This window comes from Anomaloglossus baeobatrachus, chromosome 3 (assembly GCF_048569485.1).
Source record: "Anomaloglossus baeobatrachus isolate aAnoBae1 chromosome 3, aAnoBae1.hap1, whole genome shotgun sequence".
NCBI lineage: Eukaryota > Metazoa > Chordata > Amphibia > Anura > Aromobatidae > Anomaloglossus > Anomaloglossus baeobatrachus.
This window is the reverse complement of record NC_134355.1, coordinates 195,922,084-195,939,417: the sequence shown is the minus strand read 5'-3', so window position 1 is coordinate 195,939,417 and position 17,334 is coordinate 195,922,084. Positions and strand designations below refer to the sequence as shown.

The window sequence follows — 17,334 nt, the reverse complement described above, 5'->3', positions numbered from 1 at the left end:
GAGCTGAAGGCTGCTATCAAAGCAACCTGGGCTTCCATAACACCTCAGCAGTGCCACAGGTGATCGCCTCCATGCCACACCACATTGATGCAGTAATTAATGAAAAAGGAGCCCCAACCAAGTATGGAGTCCATTTACTGTACATACTTTTCAGTAGGCGCCAACATTTCTGAGTTTAAAATCATTTTTTCAGTTGATCTTATATAATATTCTAATTTTCTGAGATAATGATTTGGGTTTTCATTGACTGTAAGCCATAATCATCAACATTAACAGAAATAAACACTTGAAATAGATCACTCTGCATGACCCTAATGACTTTATATAATATATGCATTTCACTATATGTATTGAATTGCTGAAATAAATTAACTTTTTGATGATATTCTAATTTATTGAGATGCACCTGTATCTAAATTGGATTGCAGAATTTCATGTACAAAAACGTTTTGCAACTATGTTGTGTATTGCTTGAATTTTAGGTTCAATCTGTCTACTATTTCTTAATTGGTTTGTACAGCAAAAACACTAACTTTGTTAAGCAACATAACATAACTGGTGTCATATTCTCTTGCCCATTTCACCATCACTAGACTCACCTTGATTCAGCCTAGTTAATCCATATGGGGACTTTAGGGACATGCTTCCTATTGCATTATCTTCAGAGAGGAGGGAACATTTCAACCATAGCCCACTTAAGGCTACATTCACACTTCTGTTGTTTTGCATTAGTCACAATCCGTTTTGTGACTTATGTGACGGATGCGGTGGAATTGTGGTATAACTGATGGGACGGATCTGTTAAAAAAACTGATCCATTGTAGCAGTTTGTACCTGGCAAAATCCAGCAGTGGCCGCGAGTAACCTGAGTGACATCACCGCTCATCGCGCAGCTCACTTGAGTTGCTCTGTGGAGCTCACAGCGAGCGGCGGTGTTATACGGCCACTCCTGTCAGCTTCCAATGTAGCAGAGCTGAAAGCGTCGTGGGACCTCTTGTGGATTACGCTGGACCTGGAGAGGTATTTGGGGATTAATAAAGTGGTGACAAAGGGTGTTTTTATGTCTTTGATTTCAAATAAAGAATTTTTCGGTGTTTGTGTTTATTTAGTTACACTACAGATTAATCATCAGATATTTACTGCCATTAACTCCTTATTACGCCGATTGCCACTGAACCAGGGCAATTCGAGATGAGCTGCGTAGAGTCCCGGGACTGTCGCATCTAACGGATGCAACAATTCCAGGCGGCTGCTGGCTGATATTGTTAGGCTGGGGGGCTCCCCATAACGTGGGGCTCCCCATCCTGAGAATACCAGTTTTCAGCCATGTGGCTTTATCTTGGCTGGTATCAAAATTGGGGGGGACCACACGCCGTTTTTTAAATTATTTATTTATTGTACTGCACGATATAGACCCACCCACCAGTGGCTGTGATTGGTTGCAGTGAGACAGCTTTCACTCAGCGTGGGGGCATGTCTGACTGCAATCAATCATAGACATCAGTGGGCGGGGGAAGCAGTAAATACGAGATGGAATAATGAGCGGCCGGCATTTGCAAAAACAGGAGAAGCCACCGGAGCAGTGTGACAGTTGTGCAGCGCCGTGCCAGTGATCAGTGAGTATGAGAGAGGGGGGGAGAGGAGGGAGAGACCGACCAACAGACCGAAAGAGAGAGAGAGAGAGAGCAACATCGACAGAGAGAGAGATCGACAGACAGATAGAGAGAGCAACTGATATCGACAGAGAGAGAGAGAAACTGACCAACCGACAGACAGAGAGAGAGAGACCGACAGACAGAAAGAGAGATTTCCTAACCAGAAATGAAACATCTGAGCATGCTTTGTTGCAAAAAGACGGAACCGTCGCTGGAATCCGTCATTTGACGGATTGGATGGATTCAGGCGCCCATAGGCTTCCATTATAACCAAGGACGGATGCCGACGGAATCCTGCGCACTACGTTTTTTCACCGCTACAAAAAACGTTACATTCTGCATTGTTTCCACCCGGCGGTCAGTCATTCCATGACCGATCAGTCGCATAGCGGATGCAACGCAGGGCCATCAGTTGCAATTCGTCGTCAATACAAGTGTATGGGGAAAAAATGGAATCCTGCAAAATATTTTATGTTCAATCTATTTTTATTGAAATATTAACAAGATAACAAAGTAAAATCGCATATAAAGTCATGTAAAGAGTCATGTAAAGAGAGCAGCCAGCCGATGTCACAATCAAGAAGCATATCAATTATCAGTTATTTTCCCAGCTACTGATACATGTATAAAATCAACAAACTTGCTGTAATTTCAAAACAGATACTTATACGTATAATCAGACATACAGAAATTATGATGATGTTCAAGATGCTAAAACTAAGAATGGTAATCCCTAAGGTAGAGATTACCGCATGTAAAGTGGGGAAGAACAAGCAAGACAGTTTCTCTACCTCTTGGTTAAACTTGCAATTAGAACTCATCAAGATTAGGATATTCCGTATTATCGGTATTTATGTGATTAGAAGTAAGTATCAAGAGCATAAAGTGTTTAAGGGTATAAGAGAAAGATAAGGCATAGGATAGGTAGCAAGAAGAAAGTAGGAAGGGGGGAGGTGGGAGGGGGGGGTGGGAAAAAGATGCCTCTGAGATCTACTTTATTAAAACAGTTTGTGAAAGTCAGGTGAATCCCTAAACATTATCCATTCGTTCCAGGTCTTATAAAATTTGTCCCTAGTGTCGGCGGTGTCGGCTCCTCCATCCTACAAATAGTTGCCATCTCCATGTACCACTCAGAAATAAGAGGAGTTGTGGGAGTTTTCGAGTAACTGGGAATGATGGAGCGCGCCGCCGCCAGGCAGAAACGTAGGATGTCTCGCTTGTGGTATGTAATTGAGTGAGGCAGGACGGAGAGGAGAGTTATTTTGGGACAGTTCTCTACTGTTTTCCCAGTCATGAGTTGGTAATTCGTGAGCACTTTCTGCCAGAACTGCTGTATTCCGTCACACTCCCACCAAATGTATGTCATTGTACCAACCTCCACACCTCCAACACAGCGCCGACACCGAAGGGAATATTGAATGAAGCTTAGATGGAAATCGGTACCATCTCGTTAAAATTTTAAAATTTTTCTCCTGTGCGGAGCATGTAGCTGCCAATTTATGTGTAAATAAAAAGCATTTTTCCCATTCAGCCGATGAGATATGTTGTTTCAACTCACTTTCCCAAGCCAACTGGTAGCCTCGTTTTCCCGAGGTCCCAACTCCATTGAGAATGCTGTACAGTTGGGAAACCGGGCGTTCAGGCTGGTTCTCTCTCACAAACAATTCTTCAAAGGCATTACAGGTGTCTCGAACTTGGCCACTGGACCCCAGCACGGAGATAAGGGCCTGCAGCTGGAAAAACTCCAACCATTTCACTCCCCTGCCCGGGTGCTGAGCTTGGAGTAATTGAAAGGTAGGTAACTTACCATCAATCAGAATGTTCCCCAATCGGATGTCCTCCTCTGCCCTCCAGCCGAAAAAGCCTCTTTGTTTATATCCTGGGCGGAGCGATGGTGTGGAGAATAAAGGTGCAAGGGGACCGATGTGTTGTGAAGGAGATATTTTATTGGATATTGTGTGCCAAACCCTAAGAGTATCTTTGGTGAAGTCTGAGTATGGCCCCACTTCCGGAAGGTCGGTGATGGGCAGCCATGGGAAGTGTCTAAGTGGTATCTCCAATCCCTCCTGCTCCACCTGTATCCACTGCTTAGAGTCCTTGTTAAAATGCCAGTCCACTAGGCGGGATAGGGCTGCAGCATGCATGTAACCCCTAAAATTGGGGAGACCAGCTCCACCACATGCCTTAGAAAGGGTCAGGGTGCGGAGGTTAATCCTAGGCTTCAGCCTACCCCAAACAAATCGAATGGTGGTAGATTGAAGATCACGGAAAAAACTGGTGGGAGGGGAAATGGGGATAGTCTGAAAATAATATAGGAAACGTGGCAGGATGTCCATTTTTATAACGTTCATCCTGCCCATCCATGATAGTTTTAGCCCCCCATAAGACTTGAAGTTTTTGATTGTACTCTCCAGCAGTGATAGGTGGTTGAGCGTGTAGAGCTTGGAGATATCCGCCGGTATATTGATGCCCAAGTATTTAATGGCTGAAGACCGCCATTTAAATGGGAAGTTGGTCATTGTCCTTATAACGTCATCTTAGAGATATTTAATGCTTCGGATTTTGTAAGATTAACCTGCAAAATATTTTGCAGGATATCGCATTTCCTCAAGGCGACGGATTGTGACTGATGCAAAACAACGGAAGTGTGAACTTGCCTTCAGGTGGGATTCCTTCCCCAATACTTTCCATTCTGCCCCTGCTCTGCTTATCTTTCTGTGATCACAGCAGGCATACCTGGTGCCTTGGATTGCCACCCATGCAATAAGGCTGAATACACAGTTTTTGCATCTCTTAACCTCCTGAACCATTTAAAAGCTGCAGCATGCCACCTTTTGGGTGAGTCCTTCAGTGACCTTTAGGGCAGAATCCCCACTGAATAAACAAGCAAACTCTTAGGGGTACTTTGCACACTACAACATCGCAAGCCGATGGTAGCGATGCCAAGCGCGATAGTCCCCACCCTCGTTGCAGCTGCGATATCTTGTGATAGCTGCCGTAGCGAACATTATCGCTATGGCAGCTTCACATGCACTTACCTGCCCTGCGATGTTGCTCTGGCTGGCGAACCGCCTCCATCCTAAGGGGGCGGGTCATGCGGCGTCACAGCGACGTCACACGGCAGGCGGCCAATAGAAGCAGAGGGGCGGAGATGAACGCGACGTAAACATCCCGCCCACCTCCGTCCTTTCGCATAGCCGGCGTGAGCCACGGGACGCAGGTAAGGAGATGTTCCTCGCTCCTGCGGCTTCTCACACAGCGATGTGTGCTGCTGCAGGAACGAGGAACAACAACGTACCTGTCGCTGCCGCGACATTATGGAAATGACCGACACTACACCGATGATAAGATTTCGACGCTTTTGCACTCGTTAATCATATCAAAAACGATTTACACACTCCAATATCGACAGCGACGCCGGATGTGCATCACTTTCGATTTGACCCCACCGACATCGCAGCTGCGATGTCGTAGTGTGCAAAGTACCCCTTAGTGTAGCTGAAATCCACCATTTTATTCTAGGATTTTCTCTTTACAATCCAAGCAAATAATTTACTTTCTGTTAAATCACTCAGCGCTACCTTATATTCAGATACACATCTAGCTACAAGATACGTCAGCTAATCTGTAAAATCCAAAGCCATATTTATCAAATTGATTAAAAAACAGGTTGCTAGCATTTTAAAGGTTCATGTGAATATTTTTGTTTTCAGTGTTCATATCATTGAAATTTAATGATGGTAGAACATTTCTTGAAGGATTCATTAATTTTTCCCAATTTGTTAGCGATGTGTTCTTTATATCAAATAATAGAATTCATCCGTTTAATCAGATGCATGTTTATGAGTTATATGATTCTAAACTTCATTGTCATCTCTGCTTGTTCCTTATCTGCTTTTTAGTCATCAAAGCATGTGAGATTTTGTACCACAATATTGACAAATTTTTAATTCTGCTGCCACTAGAGTTAAAACACCTCCTACCTCACGGCATCCTTGGCTCCTCTTTTGACAAGTCAGTCTGCTGTGATGTCTCATATCTAATCTAAAGAAGAACTGCGGGTGCTGGGAGGTAGGAGGTGATTCAAAGTGCTCCCATCTGACAGCCATAGATTACTGACATGTAAACTGGGCCGGGACCTACGAATCGAATTGCATCAACTCTATCTACCACTAATACAACTATTAAAAGAGAAATAGACTCACAATTACCACCCAGTGTGAATGCAGAAAACTTTCCATTTTCTAAATATGTATTTGCTAACTGTGGGGAAAGCTATTTAAAAACATTTTGATGTCTAGTTTTGAAAACACACTGCAATCTTTCTGGGTTGTGTCTGGATCTTAAAGGGGTTGCCCACTACTAGGACAACACCTTCTGATTCCACATGTTTTCTCCAGGTACAATAATAAAGCCTATACTCACTTCCGCGGCTGACGCAGTTTCAGTGGTGCCAGTGCCGGGGCTGATGTGATGTTGTGTCCAATCAGGGTCGGCTTCTATCTCCTCACCTTCAAACAAATTTACTCCTGTGTCCGAAGGTGGAAAGACAGAAGCTGGCCCTGATTGACCTTGCCTCTTGTAATTTCACAACGTCACATGAGCCCCGAGAACATGAGCACTGGAACCATGCTGGCCGCGGATGTAAGTATAGGCTTTATTATTTTACTTTGGGGGAATGTGGAAACAGAAGGAGTTGTCCTAGTAGTGGACAACCACTTTAACCATTATTAAGTGAATTCAGGAAGAGATGAAAAGGAGAATTAAACTAAGAAACATTATTGATGTATTTTTTAAAGCATTTCAAAACTTCACAGTTATTTGATTAAGGAATTAAAACATCTTGATCTTAACACTTCTATAGTATTAGAAGTAGTTCGTAAGCTTAATTCTAATAAATTAGTGCATTACTTGCCAAACTCTATCGATATGTATTTATTTTGAGTCTAATTTTTTCCCTCATATTCAAAGTTGTCCATGAAACTAATGAGTGGTTCAGTTTGGGAACATAGTTACCTTCATGATGCACTACATGATTGTTATGTTCTTTATGGAACAATTAATAACAAATAATATTTATTAAATTTATATACCATGAAGATATTTTGCAGCACTATTATCACAGGTGTGTCACGATTGACAGACAGTCCTTTGGTGTCCGGCTGTAGAAGATTAATGCATTTGGCTACACAAACTGCTCCCTGGCATTCTATTTTTCCTTCTGTGGTGTAAATAGAATATAAAAAAGCAACAAAAACAGGAATAAATATCATTACTTACAGCAAAAATGGAACTGCAGCTGTATATTGCCTAGGCCAAAAACTACTACTCCAGCAGGATATACAGTCATATGAAAAAGTTTGGGCACCCCTATTAATGTTAACCTTTTTTCTTTCTAACAATTTGGGTCTTTGCAACAGCTATTTCAGTTTCATATATCTAATAACTGATGGACTACTTTTTACTGACTTACTAAAGCACTAAATTGGTTTTGTAACCTCATTGGGCTTTGAACTTCATAGGCAGGTGTATCCAATCATGATAAAAGGTATTTAAGGTGGCCACTTGCAAGTTGTTCTCCTATTTGAATCTCCTATGAAGAGTGGCATCATGGGCTCCTCAAAACAACTCTCAAATGATCTTAAAACAAAGATTATTCAACATAGTTGTTCAGGGAAAGGATACAAAAAGTTGTCTCAGAGATTTAAACTGTCAGTTTCCTCTGTGAGGAACATAGTAAGGAAATGGAAGAACAAAGGTACAGTTAATTGTTAAGCCCAGAAGTGGCAGGCCAAGAAAAATATCAGAAAAGCAGAGAAGAATGGTAAGAACAGTCAAGGACAATCCACAGACCACCTCCAAAGACCTGCAGCATCATCTTGTTGCAGATGGTGTCACTATGCATCGGTCAATACAGTGCACTTTGCACAAGGAGAAGCTGTATGGGAGAGTGATGCGAAAGAAGCCGTTTCTGCAAGCATGCCACAAACAGAGTCGCCTGAGGTATGCAAAAGCACATTTGGACAAGCCAGGTACATTTTGGAAGAAGGTCCTGTGGACTGATGAAACAAAGATTGAATTGTTTGGTCATACAAAAAGGCGTTATGCATGGAGGCAAAAAAACACAGCATTCCAAGAAAAGCACTTGCTACCCACAGGAAAATTTGGTGGAGGTTCCATCATGCTTTGGGGCTGTGTGGCCAATGCCGGCACCGGGAATCTTGTTAAAGTTGACGGTCGCATGGATTCAACTCAGTATCAGCAGATTCTTGACAATAATGTGCAAGAATCAGTGACGAAGTTGAAGTTACGCAGGGGATGGATATTTCAGCAAGACAATGATCCAAAACACCGCTCCAAATCTACTCAGGCATTCATGCAGAGGAACAATTACAATGTTCTGGAATGGCCATCCCAGTCCCCAGACCTGAATATCACTGAACATCTGTGGTGTAGCGCCTGGTCCCGCCAGATCCCGAGGGGGAAGCTCTCCCTCACATCTGCCCAGTCCCAGCATGGCCCCCACGTGCACTCCTGGTCCCAGCGACGTGCTTCCTCTTACCAGTCTTATGGCTCTGCTCACTCCGGGGTCAGGTGCCCTCTTCCTGGAGCTGCTGCAGTCTCTTCCTCCACACACAATTCTGCAGTGAGCACCTCTAGGCTGCGTGCGAGGCCACGCCCCATTCTTAAAGCAGCAGTGCCTCATTTTCTGGAAGTGACCTCAGAGGCCACCTGTTGCCTAAAGACTATTTAGGTTCACCTCCCCCGGCAGCAGGCGCCCGAGCAACGCTTCTACTAGAGCCCTGCTAGTGTTCAGGCCCCTTTGTACTACTGTTATCTGTGTGTTACCTGCCCGTTACTAATACTCTATCTCACCGTAGTACCATCTGTACCTTCCGGCTGTGGACGTCACCGGCCATACCCGCAGTGGACGTCACCAGCCTTACCTGCAGTGAACGTCTCTGTGCCACCTACTGTGACCATCTCCGGTGCCACACCCGTGTTCTGCCTGCTGCAGACATTGTACCGGAGCTACGCCTGGCCGTTCAGAGACTCCTACCACCGGTTCCTGGCTGCCTTGCTTCTAGGCCTTCTGGGGAGGCACTGCACAGTCCCTGTATAGGGGTTTGCTGCTGATCGCCTTCTCAGGGGAGTCCGGGGCACGGTCCAGTGAGTCCACCTCCGGCCGCTTGCCGCTCCTCGGTGAGCGTAACATGTGGGATGATTTGAAGCGTGCTGTCCATGCTCGGTGACCATCAAACTTAACTGAACTGGAATTGTTTTGTAAACAGTAATGGTCAAATATACCTTCATCCACGATCCAGAAACTCATTAAAAGCTACAGGAAGCGACTAGAGGCTGTTATTTTTGCAAAAGGAGGCTCTACAAAATATTAATGTCACTTTTATGTTGAGGCGCCCATACTTTTGCACTGGTCAAATTTTGTTTAAATGCGGATTGCACATTTTCTGTTAGTACAATAAACCTCATTTCAATCCAGAAATATTACTCAGTCCATCAGTTATTAGATATATGAAACTGAAATAGCTGTTGCAAAAACACAAATTGTTATAATGAAAAAGTGTTAACATTAATAGGGGTGCCCAAACTTTTTCATATGACTGTAGCTAAGCCCTCACTAGGTGGAGGCATCACAGGTGCAGGAGGAGAAAATAGCACACACGCTTCCAAAACATGGAGGGGGCGATTGCTGGATTGTAAAACTGTACACTGATGGTTTGCATAGAGCACTGTTCACACATGCAGATGCACAGTCACAAACCCGCAGCCTATTAGGCGATGCCCATACTATTAGATCAGGAGGGCTGCCAAGCCGTACGACAACTGCACATCATACAGGGACAGGAACTCTAATATGCAAGGCCCAACAAAAAGGGGCCTGGCTGTATCCTGTACAAAAAATATATGAGGTTTTTCGTTGGTGTTATGGCCATAAGACGGAAGCCTACAACCCTCATCACAGAAACCTCATGCTTGTAGGTCCTTACACTATATATAATATAAAAAAGCAACAAAAAAAGAGGAATAAATATCATTACTTACTGCAAAAATGGAACTGCAGCTGTACATTTTATAGGCCAAAAACTACTACTCCAGCAGGATACAGCTAAGCCCCCACTAGGATGAGGCATCCCAGGTGCAGGAAGAGCAAATCACACACATGCTTCCAAAACATGGAGGGGGCAATTGCTGGATGGTAAAACTGCACACTGATGGCTTGCTTAGAGCACTATTCACACTAGCAGATGCACAGTCACAAACCCGCAGCCTATTAGGCGACGCCCATACTATTAGATCAGGCGGGCTGCCAAGCCGTACTTCACTGCACATCATACAGGGAGAGGAACTCTAATATACAAGGCCTAACAAAAAGGGGCCTGGCTGTATCCTGTACAAAACAATATGAGGTTTTTAGTGCATTACCTAGGCCAAAAACTACTACTCCAGCAGAATATAGCTAAGCCCCCACTAGGTGGAGGCATCACTGGTGTGGTGTAAATAGAAGCCTATGTATCTTCTGTGTTTGGGCTTAATCCTTTTCCTTTTAGGACCCTGCAGATATCCTCACCTCTCAGCTGTTAATCTTCACCACAGCCCCTTGTGTCCTTAAATACCTTCATTTCACCTTGGTATTTGCTGGTGATAGAGTTAAATTTCTATATGGTCTTGAGTGCAAACAGTCAGCTTGTTATCATCTGAAGAAACATTGTTATACTGTTTATTGCTGCACCTCTCCCTGAGTCTAATTGTTTGTGTTCCCTTCTTTGGAAATTAATGGGGTTGACTAAGTGTTTATCCCATCTGTTCCTTACCTAGGGCCCAGTTCAGAGTTAGCGAAGGCCAGGTATCCTGCTCGACGCATAGGTTCGAAACCTATCTACAGTGGTCAGGGAATCCAGGGGCCAGCAGAAAGTTTGATCAGGGGTCACCATCTCCCCCTTGCCTAAGCATAGCGTTTCCATCTTTTTTTTCTTCTCGTTTCGCTGGTTGCTTTGTATTTCCCTAAACCTATCATGACAACTATACAAACAGTATCAAACATTAAAGAGTAACACATAGATGAACAATTCAGGAAATTTGATGAGGGCCCTGCTCACACAGCTTGCAATTGGAGGAGATTTTGGGGTAAATCTGTACTGTTGAAAGAGGGGGCCGGTCCTGGGCCACATGGGCACCGCTTTCCTTCACCAAGGAGACTCCGTGTGACTTTGGGTGGGGTGCATGACACTTACTGGTTTCTTCAAGCTGGTGTCCATCATACAACTGGCAGTCATCATCATGGACAGTAACACACGCAACACTGAAGTTCACTTAGCCAACCAGATTGTTGAATTTTATTCTTCACACCGTTATGCCAAACATGACCTTCTTGACTGGCGACGTCTGTGGCTTGACCATGTAGTCTGATGCGGGGGTCTTGAGGGCTGTCCTTGGGGACTTGACTGGCGGTGCGGGTGATTCTGTGTTGCGGGCTGTACACGGGGACTTGCCTGGCGGTGCAGGGGGTTCTGTCTTGTGAGTTGTTTATTCGTGTCTGCTCCAGAGCCGTCACCGTGTCGCTCAATTCTTTTGCAGAGGAGGCGTCCTTCCTCACCTGTGCAATCAAGTTCCTGCACTTGCTCCCCTTTGCGCCAGAACTCCTCTTCCGTTCACTTTTTGGGCTCCTCAATCCTCTTCCTTTGCCATTGCCTACTGCTGAACTAGTCCTTCTCTCCAAGACCTTTCCCCGGGAACCAATTCCCCAGTCTTTAATTCCTAGGTTACTTCCTGCCTTCTGGCTATTCTTTCTTCGGCCAGCAGAGGGCAGTGTCAACTCACTAATCTCACAAGGTTGCACTAATTGTGTTGCCCATATTCCTACATAAGGATAAGTGATAACTTATTTATCAGTGGGGTTCCGATTGCTGGGACCTGCACTGATCAGAAAAATGTGCAACTTTTATCTCAATTAAGGTGAAACTCATGTCCGACTTGACCACATATCCATTCATTCCCTCAGTGACTGTGAGCGCTGCACTTGTTTTTATCTGTCTGCCCCAAAGAGGATGAGTCGAACTGTGGTCACACACCCCACCTGCTGCTGCACTTTATAATGGTAATAAAAGTGCCCTATCAGGAATAAAAGTTCCACATTCTTCCGATCAGGGCAGTTTCCACTTGTCAGAGTCCATCGATCAATAAGTTATCACCTACCTAACCTGTGGAGTGGTGATAAGTTGTTTTCATCAAAGAGCCCCTTTACTGCAAACTACTGTAACTGTACATCCCAGTTACGGTGTGCGCACAGTAGATGTGCAGGAGCCTCCTGTGTTTTAGCCAATACTCCACTATAATGGGGATAACGTCTAAGATGTATTTGCATATAGCTGTAGGGTGATCCCCTGGAGTCAATTTCCCCTGTGGACCCCAGACACCCCAGTCCATCCCTGCTGGACAAGACAAGGATTTACTTGCAATTTTTAATTCTGCAACATTCACTTCGTTTGACACCCTGGTTGTTTTCCAGAGACTAAATCGTCACTACACCTGTAGATGAATTCCCAGAGGAGTGTCATTTCCAAAATTAGGTCACTTGAGGGGGTTTCTTCCTTTCTGGCACTTAGGGGCTCTTTAGGTTGAGTCCGCAAACTAATTTAGGAAAATCTATGCTACAAAAATCAAATGGTTTTGAGGTTAAAAATGTATATTTTCATGGCTCAACGTTATGAAATTCTGAGAAGCATCTGGAGGTTCAAAGAGTTCACAAAACATTTAGATAAATCCCTTGAGGGGTTTATGGGGTCACTTATGAGGTAGCTCTACTGTTTCGGCACATCATAGGCTCTTCCAATGGGACATTGCGACCAATAACAATTCCAAACAATTTTAAATAGTGCTCTTTCCATTCTGAAGACTATTGTGCACTATTTCCAGCCAAATTTGAAGAAATGGCAGAGATAACATAACGCTGTATTCAGATGCGGAAGGGGGAGCATGGAGGTATGCACGCAGTATCCACCGTTTGTGCACTGTCTGTGCAGAATAGTGAATAAGAGCTGTTCAGTGGAGGTGCTAGATGTCAGATCCAACCAAATTAATACTGATGATCAAGGGGAAAATTTTTCTCCTTGCGGAGACTTAAGAGAGATTGCACAACAAATTTTAAGGTCCATTATATCCTGTTACTCTAGTGAAAATGAAAAATGCGGGTTTAAAGCAACATTTTTGTGGTTAAAAATGTATTTTTTCATTTTCACAGCTCAATGTTATAAAATTCTGTGAAGCATCGGAGGGGTTCAAGATGCTCACGAAACAGCGAGATAAATTCATTGAGGAGTCTAGTTTAAAAAATGGGGTCACTTGTGGGAAGGTCCACTGTTTAGGAACATCAGGTGCTTTGCCAATGTGGCATGGCACCTGCAAACCATGTCAACTAAATCTGAACTCACATATGGTGCTCCTTCCCTTCTTCACTGAAAAGTAGTTTTCAACCTCATATTGGGTATTGGCGAACTCATGAGAAATTGCACATCAAATTGTATGGATTTATTTTTTTTTGTTACCCTTGTCAAAATTAAAGATTTGCTGTTAAAGCAACATGTTAAAGGAACATTTTTGTAGTAAAACTGTATTTTTTTATTTTCACGGCTCCACGTTATAAAATTCTGTAATGAACCTGGGGGTTCAAGGTTCTCAAAAAAAAATCTAGATAAATTATTTGAGGCGTCTAGTTTTCAACATAGGGTAACTTGTGGGGGATGTCCTTTGTTTAGGCACATCAGGGGCTTTCCAAATGCGACATGGCATGTGCTAATAATTCCAGTCAATTTTGCGTTCAAAACTTTAAATGGCACTCCTTCCTTCTGAGCCCTGCCATGCCCCCAAACAATCGATATGCACCACATATGGGGTATCGGCATACACCGGAGAAATTGAACAACAAATTGTATGGTGATTTATTTCTGTTACCCTTGTGAAAATTAATAATTGGGGGTTAAAGCAACATTCTTATGGTAAAAATGTATTTTTTAATTTTCACGGCTCAATGTTATAAAATTCTGTGAAGCACCTAGGGGTTCAAGGTGCTCACCAAACATCTAGATAAATTCATTGAGGGGGTCTAGTTTCCAAAATGGGGTCACTTGTGGGGAGGCTCCACTGTTTAAGCACATCAGGGGCTCTCCAAATGTCACATGGTGCTTGCTATCTATTCCAGACAATTTTGGGCGCTAAAATTCAAATGGCGCTCCTTCCATTCTGAGCCCTGCTGTGCGTCCAAGCAGTAGTTTTCCACCACACATGGGGTATCCCTGTACTCAGGAGAAATTGAACAACAATTGTATGGGGCATTTTCTCTTGTTACCCTTGTGAAAATGCAAATTTTGGGGCTAAAGTAACATTTTTGTGGGAACAAGTACAATTTTGATTTATTTCTTCCACATTTAGTTACTGTGAAGCACCTAAAGGGTTAATAAAATTAATGGATGTGGTTTTCAGCAGTTTGAGTGGTGTAGTTTTTAAAATGTTTTTAGAATAGTTTCACTTTTGGGTATTTTCTGTTACCTAGGTCTTTCAAAGTCACTTCAAATGTGATGTTGTCTCTAAACAAAATGGTTTAACCTTCTAAAAACCTTCTATCGTCCTAACAAAAAAATGATGTTTCAGAAATTGCGCTGATGTAAAGTAGACATGTGGGAAATGTTATTTATTAACTATTTTGTGTCACATAAATCTATGGTTTAAGGGTATAAAAATACAAAGTGTGAAAGTTGTGTAATTTTCAAAATTTTCACCAAATTTCCGATTGTTTCACAAATAAACACAAAAAAATGTGTCCAATATGTAAAATAAAAAACGGAATCAGCATCACAAGGATCTGTTGAAGCATTCCAGAGTTATTACAGCATAAAGTGACACTGGCCGAAATTGAAAAAAATTGTCCTTGTCATCAAGGTGAAAACGGGCGAGGGTGAAGGGATTAATCCGCATCAAGGACAACATCATCACGGTTTCTCCCAGCGATGGACATATCATTGATGCAACCTGTGCACCCGCACATGGGCCGCAGAGGCGCCCATATTCTGGTTTTGCACAAGTGGTCTTTTCCATCTGTGTCCGCCACTGGTTTCTTCCCAGTACTCTGCCTCCCAGACTCCAAAGACATACTGATAGGGAATTTAAATTGTGAGCCCCAATGGGAATAGTGATGATCATTTCTAAAGCGCTTTGGAATTAAAGTGGACTATAAGTAAACTGATAAACTTTATTTGATTTATTTTACTCGCTTATACAGCACCATCAAATTCCACACCACTTTACAGACAAAATCATCACTGTCCCCATTGGGGCTCACAATCTAAATTACCTCTCTGGATATTTGATAATAATCATCATAGACGAGTGGTTGATCAGAAAAAGTAGTTATTCTAGTAATTCAGATACAGTTAGGCTATGTGCGCACGTTGTGTACTAGCTCTGCAGAAATTTCTGCAGCGATCTGAAGAGCACACGTGCGCTTCAAATCGCTGCAGAAAATGTCCGTAGAGAAAAAAAAAAATGCCGATTCCATGCGCTCTGCCTGCAGCTCCTGCCATAGACAGAGCAGGAGCTGCCGGGAAAGTGCAGGAAAGAAGTGACATGTCACTTCTTAGAACGCAGCACTTCGGGCAACAGCCGAAGCGCTGCGCTCTAAAACGCCACGTGCGCACGGCCCCTGCACAATCTCCATAGACTGTGCAGGGGACGCAGGACGCATGCAGTTACGCTGTGCTACAAAGCGCAGTGTAACTGCATATATTTACGCAACGTGTGCACATAACCTTACACTTTTATTGTGTGTAAATATAAAATCTGTCCTAGGTGTGCCATCCTAAAACATGTATTATTATGCTCGTGTAATACTTCTTTAAAGGGAACCTGTCACCAGGTTTTTCCCATATAAAGTGTGACCACCTCCTGTATGCCCTTGTTTGCGGCATTCTAGAATACTACATATAAAATCCCAGGCTGATCTGCATAACCTAAAAAAGGTTTTATTATACTCCGTTTTGGGGCGGTCCAGTCCGATGTGCGTGCGCCTCTCTGCTTGCTTCTTGTGTATGGCGCATCCCTTGTCATCCACACAGTGCACTCTTGTACATACGCACTTCTCTGTGCCCTGCCAAGGGGAGAGCAAAGTCCTATAATGCGCATTCGCAGGGAAAGGTCAAAGACCACCCGTGCATGCGCTCTACAATGCTTTGCTCTGCCCTTGCTCTGTAGGATGCATCATCCACACGAAGCAAGAAGTTAGGAGCTGCCGGATCAAGACCAGCGATGCCCATCGGACTGGATCGCCCCTCAGGTGAGTATAATAAAAGCTGTATTTTACGTCATACACAGCGGCCTGGGCTCTTATATACAGATGGTGGCCGTGCTTTATATGGGAAAACATGGTGACAGGTTCCCTTTAATCCATTTCTCCGGCTTTGGCTCTACACTTACAAAGTACTTTTCCAGGAGTTGTACACCTGCTCTTATTTTTATATACTCTGCATATTTTTACAGCAGATGACAAGGTGTTTCTCAGTGATTGCTGCCTTGTGCTCCTCCACATGTTGTGTTATTATAGAACTGATGATGTCCTGAGTGGGATAATGAGCACGAGTGTATGTCTAGGCACAGGCAGGGGGCCATTCATCATATACCCTGCTCCATATATACAGCCGGACATAAGGAGGTCTGGATGTCACCCATTGCCCCCTCTTCCAGCTGCTGCTCCACATTATGCAAATCCCAGAGTGCTGTGTGGCTGCTGATTGGTGGGTGCTGTTTGTGGGTGTGATTGTGCAGGAGGTGTACTGGACTCGTAGACATTGCCCAGACACAGAGGAGGCAGGGAGAGTGCTGCACGGTGTCTGCAGAGTGACGGCTGCTCGGGGACACCTCTGTACACTCCAGCCCGGCCACAGCTGGGGGCTGCGGGAAGGTGAGTGGAGTCTGCGCATTCCCCTATACATCCCATACCGGGCTCCACACTGACAGCCTGGCCACCGCTTACATGCACAGATGGGGCAAATGATAACCAGCCTCTGACAGCGAGGACAGTATGAAAGGCAGAACTCTATACAGCTCCTGGCACAGCCATGTGCAGCTCCGCAGGGCAATATATGTATAGTTATAGTGCATGCAGCCTGTGAAGAGTTAACAGTGCTGCCTGTGAGCTGTGCAGGGCAATATATGTATAGTTATAGTGCCTGCAGCCTGTGAAGAGTTAACAGTGCTGCCTGTGAGCTGTGCAGGGCAATATCTGTATAGTTATAGTGCCTGCAGCCTGTGAAGAGTTAACAGTGCTGCCTGTGAGCTCTGCAGGGCAATATATGTATAGTTATAGTGCCTGCAGCCTGTGAAGAGGTAACAGTGCTGCCTGTGAGCTCTGCAGGGCAATATATGTATAGTTATAGTGCCTGCAGCCTGTGAAGAGTTAACAGTGCTGCCTGTGAGCTCTGCAGGGCAATATCTGTATAGTTATAGTGCCTGCAGCCTGTGAAGAGGTAACAGTGCTGCCTGTGAGCTCCGCAGGGCAATATATGTATAGTTATTAGTGCCTGCAGCCTGTGAAGAGGTAACAGTGCTGCCTGTGAGCTGTGCAGGGCAATATATGTATAGTTATAGTGCCTGCAGCCTGTGAAGAGTTAAC

At 44.0% G+C, this 17,334-nt stretch overlaps 1 protein-coding gene across 2 annotated transcripts in view; it reads left to right on the top strand.

The window, feature by feature from the left end:
* Positions 1–16,535: 16,535 nt before the first annotated feature.
* Positions 16,536–17,334, top strand: part of TIAM2 (TIAM Rac1 associated GEF 2) — a 519,289-nt gene continuing 518,490 nt past the window's right edge. For both annotated transcript variants that reach the window (XM_075339675.1, XM_075339674.1), the window contains exon 1: positions 16,536–16,623. The gene's annotated coding sequence lies outside the window, so the exon portion shown is untranslated. The remainder of the gene's footprint in view (positions 16,624–17,334) is intronic.